The sequence below is a fragment of the Strix aluco genome, chromosome 14 (assembly GCF_031877795.1).
Source record: "Strix aluco isolate bStrAlu1 chromosome 14, bStrAlu1.hap1, whole genome shotgun sequence".
Classification (NCBI taxonomy): Eukaryota; Metazoa; Chordata; class Aves; order Strigiformes; family Strigidae; genus Strix; species Strix aluco.
Window position 1 is genome coordinate 14,987,863 of NC_133944.1, and position 9,987 is coordinate 14,997,849.

Consider the following 9,987-nt stretch of genomic DNA (forward strand, 5'->3'; position numbering starts at 1 on the left):
AGCTCCTTCACTGCTTCCCGCCACCTGTGCCCCTCGAGCGGCGCCACCGGGATGAAGTTACACTGAAACGCACAAGCAGTCGGGAAGTCTTAAATCCTGTTTTTCTGCTCTTCATCTCAATTCAGAAAAAGACTGAAGTCGAGAGGGAGGGTTATCACCTGCTGTTCCGTTATCTTTGGGAGCCTGGTGGTTCTACAGTCAGGGCATTCAATCACGCCTCTGGAAGTTGTTATCCTTGCAAATTTGATGTTTTTACATTAGTATGTTAATTTTCCTGCCACTCTCACCTAAAAATATGAATAGCAACATGTAAGCTAACTGCACTTTAATGTTTCTCAAAAAATACATTTTTAAAGAAATACAGCAGCTAGAAATACTCATTTCAACTCCAAAATTCCTTCAAGATAGAGCTCTTGGACTGAAACTCCACATCAGCATGTAAAAGCTTTGTATTCCTACAAAATGTTTATATCTGAATCACCTCTGGAATTAAAAAAAGAGGAAGGTGATCATGACAATACTGTGATTAACAGGAGTCTGGATGATTATTTTTTTTTACTACAGAATGTCTACAGGAGAAAACTGCAGCAAAGTCTTAACAGAAAATTCTTTTTGAAGATTACTGTTTAAAATAGCCTGAAGTACTGCTGCCAACTAATATTTAAGAACTGTACAGGAACTGTAATGCTTTCACATGGGTAGCGATGAATGCATCTGTGAGGCTGGCTCTGGGCCCAATATAACAGAGTTTTTATTTTATGTTTGTAGTTCAGTCTTGAACTCAGTTTGCTGAACCTACATATTGAGAAAAAACACTGGAGGAGAGGCAGTTTTAGTAAGACTTTTGTCTATACTTCTCTTTCAGGGAAATAAACCTAAAGTTTGAGGGAAACTTTTTTAAAGTGATTTTTACAGCTATTTAAATGTTAATACTGTCTACTAGCTCATTACTGAGTTACTTTGATGCATTTGGTCAGTTCTTGGTGGACAGGAATCTAGAGGGAGTATTTATTCATCTGCCAAGACAGCTCAAATAATTTTTCCCCTGCCAGGCAAATTAAAAAGACACTTCTTCCTTCAGGCAGAAAAAGACTGGCACTTGTCAGAGCTCCTCACAGAGGAAAATTCTCCCTACAGCTGAAGGCCCAGTGGTCTTACATTCCTGTGGCTTGATGACCCTCCCTACAGATCAGATAGCTCACGGTATCCTAGTTGCCAAGTAAGCTTGTCCAGAGTCTCACTAGTGCTTGATTTATTCAGCTTAATTGTTGAGGCTAATTTATTACAGGTTCTGTGAAACCTGAAAATGGAGTTTCAGATTCAAAAAAGACACGCATGCTCTAGATAAGCAATATGTTTTTATTACAGATGTCTAAGGGACATGATTGTGGCACACACCTTAAACGTCGACTGTAAAAACTAAAATCTTCTGAAAGGCCACATGGAGTAACAAATACATATATCTTTTCTGAGGAATGTCTGAACATTTAGGAGATAACACAGGGAAGTCATGTGATATAATAAACTTAACAACAGTAAAGAGGTACATCCTCACCTGCATCATCTGAAATATGGTTGTTCTTAGCCATCTTGATGGTTATTCTTCTCATACGACAAAGTCCACAGGTGACAATCTTAGGGTAAAATTTTCCTTTTCTCAATTTTAAAAACAAGTGTCTTTCACTTCATACTAACCATGATGTCCTCAGAGTAGATTCCTCACATGTACTGTTTGAAGTGGGAGGTTGCAGTTCTGGCTCCAAGTACAATCACTCCAAGTCATTTACTGTCTTCTCTTGTTGACAACTTGTCTCTATGATTGCCAGGGGCAGATCTCCAATGAGAGCTCCTGGACAAAACAGAATAACAGAACTCTGGACTATGCTATTTTTCACATGCAAACTGAGGAAATGCAAGGGTTTTAATCACTTCTAATCTATTTAGGCTTCACTTTTCCCACCTGGCCCAGGAGAACATCTTCCCACCCTTCCTTTAGCAGTCACCCCAAAGAGAGAGAAGCCATCTCAAAGCATCCTAGAGGAGAGGGGCATATCTTGACAGAGACACCATGAAGACAGCCCCTAAATGAAGAAGATTATGATCCATATTTGTACAAAATACTGTACTTCTCATTGTACTTCTCACTGTACGTTTTTAGAAGTCTTTCATATAAATATTTATAACTTTGTGTATTCACTAATATACACGAGTTAATTAAAGACACTGAAAAATCTGTTCAGTAATAGACCAGCTGTACTGTTTCTTTGTTGTCCCATGTTCTGGCCACACTCTTCCTAAATTAATTAATGTAAAACTGTTCTGAGATTTAAATGACCAGAAGGATCTGTTTGGGGAATAGGTTTTCTACCTGTTTTCCACTGGAAGTCCTACATGTCACAACTGGCTGCAGTAGAAGCTTTCACATTATTTCACAAAAGATTTTGATTTCAGGTGATAAAACAAATGCATATAGAGGTAATTCCTCCAGATAGCTTTATATTTTTGCCAGGGTAAAAAGTAAATACAATAAAATAACCTCAACATTTTGATTCTAAATTACTCACATAAAGCAAAAGAGGATGGATGCTTATTAAACTATTCTACAACTAAGATTTTCACCACTAGAATACACAGTAGTAGTGAATTGTAGGCAAACAAAAATAAACACATAATATGAAGTACATACAGTCAAAATATAATTAGAAGTGGTTTAAATCCTGAATATTGATAGTGGGGGAGCATCACCGAACTCTGATTATCATCTCTCCACACAAATACTCCGAGTGGTTTTCTAGATGCTGTGGGTATCTAGGTGCTGTAAGTTACAATGAGCATATGTAAGTATTAACTTTGTCTCTTATAGATAAATGTAAGATACACAGGTATACAGTTTTGTTTGATCTAGTTTTACTGATTCTATGCCCAATGCCTCAACTATAATACCACCCTTACTGCAGCCTCATACACGAATTTCTCTTCCTGAAGACCGCAGTCAGTGTTCTCAGACAGCAGCGTGCACTACCAGGACCAAAGCAACAGGAAAAGCACTTAGACCTCTGCTATCTCAGCAGGGCCTGAATTTCTGAGAGGTAAATTACATTTATGCCCTAGAAAGTATCCTTCACATTCCCAGTTTGTCATGCCAGCTTTCTCCATCCCTACTACCAATATTGTATGATGAATAAAGAATCAAACATCATCTGCAATATCCTTTCCTGTGACAGTACAATCTATTGATTTTTTTCTATCATTCCTCCTGCATGAGTCTCTGTCTCGAGCCCAGTTCCCACGCAGGGCATGAGAACATACTCTTCTGTACTTGTGAGCATCGCTCCCCCATGTATGGTGGTTTCTGCATGAGTACAGAGTTACTGAATTGGCTGATGTGCCCTTTTTGCTTTTCTTCTTAGTATTTAAGCAATGTCTCAGAGGGTGGGGCTTGTTTTCCTGTTCTCTCTGCGTATTGTTTTCAGCCTATACTGAATTTCAATCCATTACCAGCAGAGGTCTTTCTCCAGAGATACACAAAGACAAGACAGGTTTATTTTTTATATAAACTGTGACTGTTGCCAAAAGCACGAATGTGTTCTATGTATGCAGGACATCCAGATTTCATTCCTGAATCGAGACAAAATCCATGCAACCAGGACCTTGAGACTACTTTGGGGTTGGTTTGGTTTTTTTTTTCCATCTTAACCAAGAAGGTCTAGCATAGTAAAACATAGAAAGACTCTTCTGGTATTTCAGAGGGTCTTTATAACAGCAGGGGGCTCTGCTGTGTATAGTAACAGTATCTAGTAAAGAAGTTAATGAATATACAAGAGAACTAACAGTGATTTATTACAATACCCTGCCTTTCTTTCTAGAGCAAATAAACCAGTCAGTGACAGCTGTTCAACTATTCTAATACAAACAAAAATATTTTCCTTATTAAATGCAAACAAGATAGTATTCGTAGCTAGACATCTGATTATTAAGAGTTGCCACAGACATCTTTTTCTTGTTACTCTAATTTATTACCACAGTAGTTTTGAGTTCTGAAAGTCCAAGACTATTTCTTTTGCACTATTTCAGAGATTTAATCCAGCACCGAGAAAAAACAAAACAAACCAAAACATTTTTAAGGGTATACGTACCTCCTCTCTTAAGAGAGTCAATAATGAGTGGCACTTTGCAAGACCAAGCCTCCTTTAAAATGGGTTTTACACTAATTTAAAATAGAAAATAAGAAAGTTGTGCCATTTCTTTATTTAATGAATAGCTACACATGCCTCTGTACGTGTCTATTCCTGATGGCTTCTTTTCTTTGCTGTTGTCACAACAGAGTCCAGCTGACCTGAATGGTCTGAGATCTTGGGGTTCTTTCCCCCCTTCACTGGAATGCAGTGTATATGTCTGCTACCTCTACTTCTTCCACACTACAGTATTTTGGCACGCAAGTATAATTTTACACAGAAAAAATCCCAAAGGAGGAACAATTCACATATCTAATCCACATTAGAGTTGGAGAGAGAGGGACTTCATAAGTTACATTTCTGCTCAGCACTACAGACAACTGGAAGCATTCTGCTCTCCTGCAGCAGTTCCCTGTGAGCTCTCCTGCGAGGGCTGACAGTCTCAGACTTGCCTAAGAGCTGACAATATGCAGCAAATTGAAAACTTAAATTTTTAAAATGCTGTGCAACCTTATGTCAGAAAGGTTATAAAATGCATCCTGATTAAGTAACGACTTCCCAGTCAGCTATATTCAGTGGAGGTTTATTCTTTCCACAGATAAAGTACCATCTAGAGAAATATTATATTATTATATCTAAAACACATGGATATTCATACCATGAACAGAATGTATCAGAGGAAAATTACAAATAATAGGAACAGGTAGATGATATTTGCAATATTACCATGAATGAATTGTAGTGTTACAGTGTACAGCTGGTAAGAGGAAAGTACTATAGAAAAATCAATTTCTTATACAGACAACCTTTAATCCTGTTTTCTATGATTCTGGTTTGGGCAACTTCAGTAATCACAAGTTTGCAATACTTAACACTATTACTATGCTCCTCATCAATTAATTTCAGGGTAGCTGTAATCTGAGTACCCTCCGAGTCCTTTCATAAGAAATCGAAGCTGTGCCTAACAAGTCCTTTGAGATCCCATTACTCTGAACTTGGGCAAGAACAGCATTTAAGTGGTACAAATGTTGGCTTTGTTCCCCACATACAGCTAAATATTGAGCGTTTCCCACTTACAAAGCATTGTGTTCTTCAAAAGGTTGTTACCCATTGATGTCTTTTGGTTTCAGGAAGCCCACATTCAGGTTGCCTTCCTGTCTCCAGTGCATATTAGAGCTTGCCTGAAAAAGAAGACCATGCCACCAGTGAAAGTATGCCAGCTTCTACCAACACAGTGTAATTGCTAGCTATTTCAGACAACTATGACATAGTGATGAGCCAGCTTCAAAGCGTTACGGCATCACCAAGCTGCCCAGGTAATCAAGGCCCACTCGTGCTTTACAGTCACTGCAGCACTTTCCCACCTCTGTACCTGATTGTCCACCACAATCCCTGGCAACAGAGTCTAATCAAAGTGAAGCCCACTTCAGTAAATGACATTTTGCATTTTTTTAAGAAGTCTAATCTTTTCTATACTTTGACTGTGCTTCTTGAAACATTTTAATTTCTAGCTCCTGTATTTTAGTAAGTTGCTATATTAGTAACGGGAAAAAAACCCTTTTCCATTCAACTGCTTGATTTTACTTGATTCTTAAAGCAAATGTGTCCAATACAGTGACCTTGTCCATATATTTTATAACAAGGAGTTATATGTTGTTGAAACCTTCTAGGGGTAAAAACTTGGTGGGAAGATCCCTCTCTAATTAAGCTGAAGCATAACCTACAAAATGAGTCTTATGGCCCAGGTCAACAATGGTTTTTAAAAAAGATTTATTTGCTTTGTGAGGCAAGTCAGCTTCAGATGAGATTTTTAAAAGAAGCTGTTATTAATATATTAATAATTTAAATTCTTTAATGCCTGTAGCAGCTACCATTCCATAAAAAAGTCTTCCAACATTTTATTCTCATGTATCAGGCCTTTTTCATGGGAAACCTTATTAAAATCCACATGTTGTTCAGAACAGTTTGGTTCCAACAAAACCATCATTTTTCACTAAAAACCTTCACAGCAGTTTTATTTTGAATGTAGTTTGTATAAAAAATGCCTTGCAAAATAAAATTATATTATTTTCATAGAGCACCTTTTGAATTAATTCTTACAAAGAGAATTCAGTAGATATATTATATATTACACATTTCATTTTGGGTTTGTTTTTTGGGTAGGGGGTTGGGCTTTTTTTTTTTTTTTTTTTTTTGCTTATCATGAGAGAATGAGAGCTGGTAAACATTAAGATACCAAGTCACTGAACTGACACTTTTTCCACTGACTGCACTGAGCTTTGGACCAGATCTTAAAGGTTTATGTTCAGTCTGAAGAACAGTAGGAACAGTAACTTCTCTGAAGATGCTCATTATATTCTGAGCTGCTACTGTCAGCAGTATTTCACAGGAAACAACCATCCTCCATACTTGTATAACACAGAACTCAGAAAGGGTTTGCCCTTTTTGCCTAAAAAACCAAAGTTTTTGCAACGTGGTTTCCATCTATTTAGTGTCCTCAAAGATTCCTAAATATCATTAACAGCACTTTACCATTTTAAGCTATTAAGCATAGTTTTCTATCTGGTGCCTTTATTTAAATGAAACAGCAGAAGAAAAATGAATGCATAGTTACCACACGCCATTATCGTAATCATGGGGTTTAAACCATGCAAGTATTCATGACAAAGAAGCTTGCTGAAGGTCTGTCAGAATGGAAACATGTGACAGTAGCTGTTAGTCTGTTTATCAAGGTTTTTTCTCCAACTCTCTACCTACCTTTCTATGTATTTATGCATTTGCTGTTGTTCTGTCTCTCCAACTCCTCACCATCAACATGAAATTTATTATTTCAGCTTCTTATGACTGCACAAAAACCATCTTATGTCTTTATGACTAAAGATGGAATGCAACATGAGGATCAAGGAACTGCCCTCAGTAAGCAGTACTTGCCACCTTCTTTGTCTGGCTTGTCTGAAACTTGTGTTCATATGATTTGTGTAGGATACATAAACTCAGAGGGCAGGGTGGAGAGAGAGGAAGATTTCCATAAGTAAATACTAAAAGATACTTCATCCTTAATAGGCCATTGCACAAGATTTTTACAAACATGCATTAACCAGTTTCACAGCTCATGAGGTAAGTTTTCTTCTCCTCCTATGATACGTAGATATGCCAAGCCACAAGAAGTCAAAGTGGCATGCACAAAGACTGTCACACTGGCATTGGAGCAGAATGCTGACTCTCCTGAAGTCATCAGGAGCTTTGCTGCTAACCTCAAAAAGCAAGAAGATAGGCACAACTTTGCCTCAACGTTGCAAGTTCATCATACACTCTTTGCTTTCCTGAAAGTATCTGTATTAAAATAATGTTTGGAGATACATTTATCATAATTAAAGCAACAGATACTTTTCCTATAACACAAACACCACTTCGTAATATATTGAACATGGAGAGACTTTTTTTCACCCTATTTATTTCATGTGTGCATTTCTAAACTTAGGAAATTAATCAGACTATTGAATTTCAAATCTACAAATATTAACTTAAATGTTTTACTAAAAATGTATGCTTTGGCTTGTGCAACATGCTTTTTAAGATTGTTAGCCTTATTCCAATGCTGCCATGCTATGTTACGTGTGAACAAGCAGCATTACAGAATTTCCAAACAAGGTTTCATGTCTTGCTTGGATTGCCAGCTAGAGGCAGAAACGGAGATGTCAGGCAATCTGTACCCTTCCTTCCCGGGGGATCAATCAGAGATACTGTGGCAGTGCTGGCTGGAAACTTTCTGCTACGCCAGCTGTTTCTGGGGGGTGGATGGGGGGTGGGACAGTAGTGTGTGGACCAAGAGCAAAGGTTAATTTGTGTTCTTCCCCTAGCAAATTAGTGGTTCCAAATCCATTGGACTGCAATTTTTAATATGCTGGGTAGCATTTCAACCTTGATATCTAATGAACCCTGAAACACTCACACTCAAACCAAGACGTCTGGGAAGTGTACTTGTATACAGTGAATGTAAATATTAGAATTTAAAATAAGTAGAACATTCAAGGTGATCTGATTAAAGCTTACTGCAAAATCAATTCTGGTTTTGTTTTTGTGGTAAATTTGGCCTTGACAAGTCTTACCACAGCTTGAAATCTTTTCTTCTGAACTACATTTTATCCAACCTGGAAAAAAAGCACCATGACACTGCTTGTTAACTGTCAGTCAGAAAGCCAGATTGAGGTAACACTCAGCTTTCCAGATACACAACTGATGTCAACTTTAAAGGAAAAGTGTTGAAATATACAGGCTCCAAAACTTGACATTTCAAAAGTTAAAAAGGTTTTAAATATGGGAAAAAAAAAAATCAATGAGAAGAAGATGCAGACTGCAGTGTCCTGAAACAGTTATTGAAGCTGCAAACAAACAAAAATGTCCTTCTTGGAACTTCAATTTGTAACATATAGTGCTTCACTGGGTCACTTTGTGAGCAGAATTTTGGAGGGAGGATAAGCAGTGCCAGACATACTCCACTCAGCCTTCACAAGCTGAGCAGTAAACAAGAAAAAGCTTTCAGTACAATGAGTGCAATGACTGGAAATACACGAAGTTTAATTCCTGAGTAAAAGAAATTAGTTTTCTGCACCACCTCGAGACTGTCCCTTCAGCACAAAAAAAACAACCCATTTCTGTTATTTTGTTAACTATGAATTGACTGAAATTGTCAAGTAGCAATCATTTTTAAATTAGCGCAGACCAAGAGCTAAAACTATTATACTTGAAATAGAATAAGGACTGGAACAAATTACTTATGAAACTAAACACTATGGCCAGCAGAATCTTGTTAGGAAGAAGAAATAGTAAAGACAGAAAAAAGACTCAAGATATAACTGTATGGGACAAAATGAAATCAAACTTAGCAAAAGCAGCTTGCTTTCTCTTAATTGAGCAAGGAAAGATACAAAAACACGCAGAACAGAACCCAAGACTCAAACCATCTAATTTAGGCACCTAAAATAAGGAGCTGGTTTTCTATATTCTCTGTCAGTGGAGAAAGAGAAAGTAAAAAGAAGGTTCTACAAAAACAATTCACAAATAAACCTGATTTACAGCCCAGGCTCTTACTCAGGGAGGTAACATTAGGTCATAGGAATATTCCTGAGTGAATGATCCCTTATTCCACTCTCTGAGCACAAACAAGGAGTCTCTTCTGGGCACCCAGGACGGGTAAAACGGGCCTTCTCCTCCCTAGGGGCAGCAAAGAGGAGAGAGCGTTTCTCTCTCTCCCCTGAATTCTGCTGCTGTTGTATTTCATGGCAGATCTCCAGTCATTTGCTATGAAAGCTGAACCGGACCCGAGAGATAAAAACATTTTCATCATCTGGAAACAATGAGGAAACTGTGAAAGAGGACCGACTTGTTCCTGCGGGGGGGAAGGATCCGGAGCGAGCGCTCGGCTGGCAGCGGGACAGCGTGAGGGGTGAGGCTGCTGGCGCCCAGCCCCGCCGCCCGCGCTCTGCCCCGGCCGGGCTCTGCGGCAACAGGTGACCCACCCGCGGAGCCCCCGCCGCTCGCCGAGCCCCACGCCGCCTCTTCATCGCCCCCACGGGGCTGGCAAGCGAGAGCGGGGGGCTTTCTTGCCCAAGGGACAGCTGAGGACCAGCGGCGGCAGTCTCGCACCGCAGAGCAGAAAGCCGAAGGCAGACAAAGGCAGCGCGCTCTGCCGCGGGCAGGGGCGGCACGGCCCGGCCGAACCCGCCGCCGCCCGCTCCCCGGCGCCGCTCCGGGGGCTCGCACCGGCGAGACGCGGCTTCGCCATTCCCTCGGGAATCGCCCCGGGGCTCGC

General features: G+C 39.4%; 1 long non-coding RNA gene across 5 annotated transcripts in view; it reads right to left on the reverse strand.

Annotated features, from left to right (window-relative positions):
• Window positions 1–1,339: 1,339 nt before the first annotated feature.
• LOC141929896 (uncharacterized) overlaps window positions 1,340–9,987 on the reverse strand; it is a 38,667-nt gene continuing 30,019 nt past the window's right edge. For 3 of the 5 annotated variants that reach the window (XR_012625131.1, XR_012625130.1, XR_012625132.1), the window contains 3 exons: window positions 5,253–5,356; window positions 1,961–2,081; window positions 1,340–1,849 (listed from right to left, as the gene is read on the reverse strand). This is a non-coding gene — a long non-coding RNA (uncharacterized LOC141929896). Of the gene's footprint in view, window positions 1,850–1,960; window positions 2,082–5,252; window positions 5,357–6,789; window positions 8,617–9,987 lie in introns of those variants that run through there. The other 2 variants (XR_012625134.1, XR_012625133.1) reach the window with 2 other exon arrangements.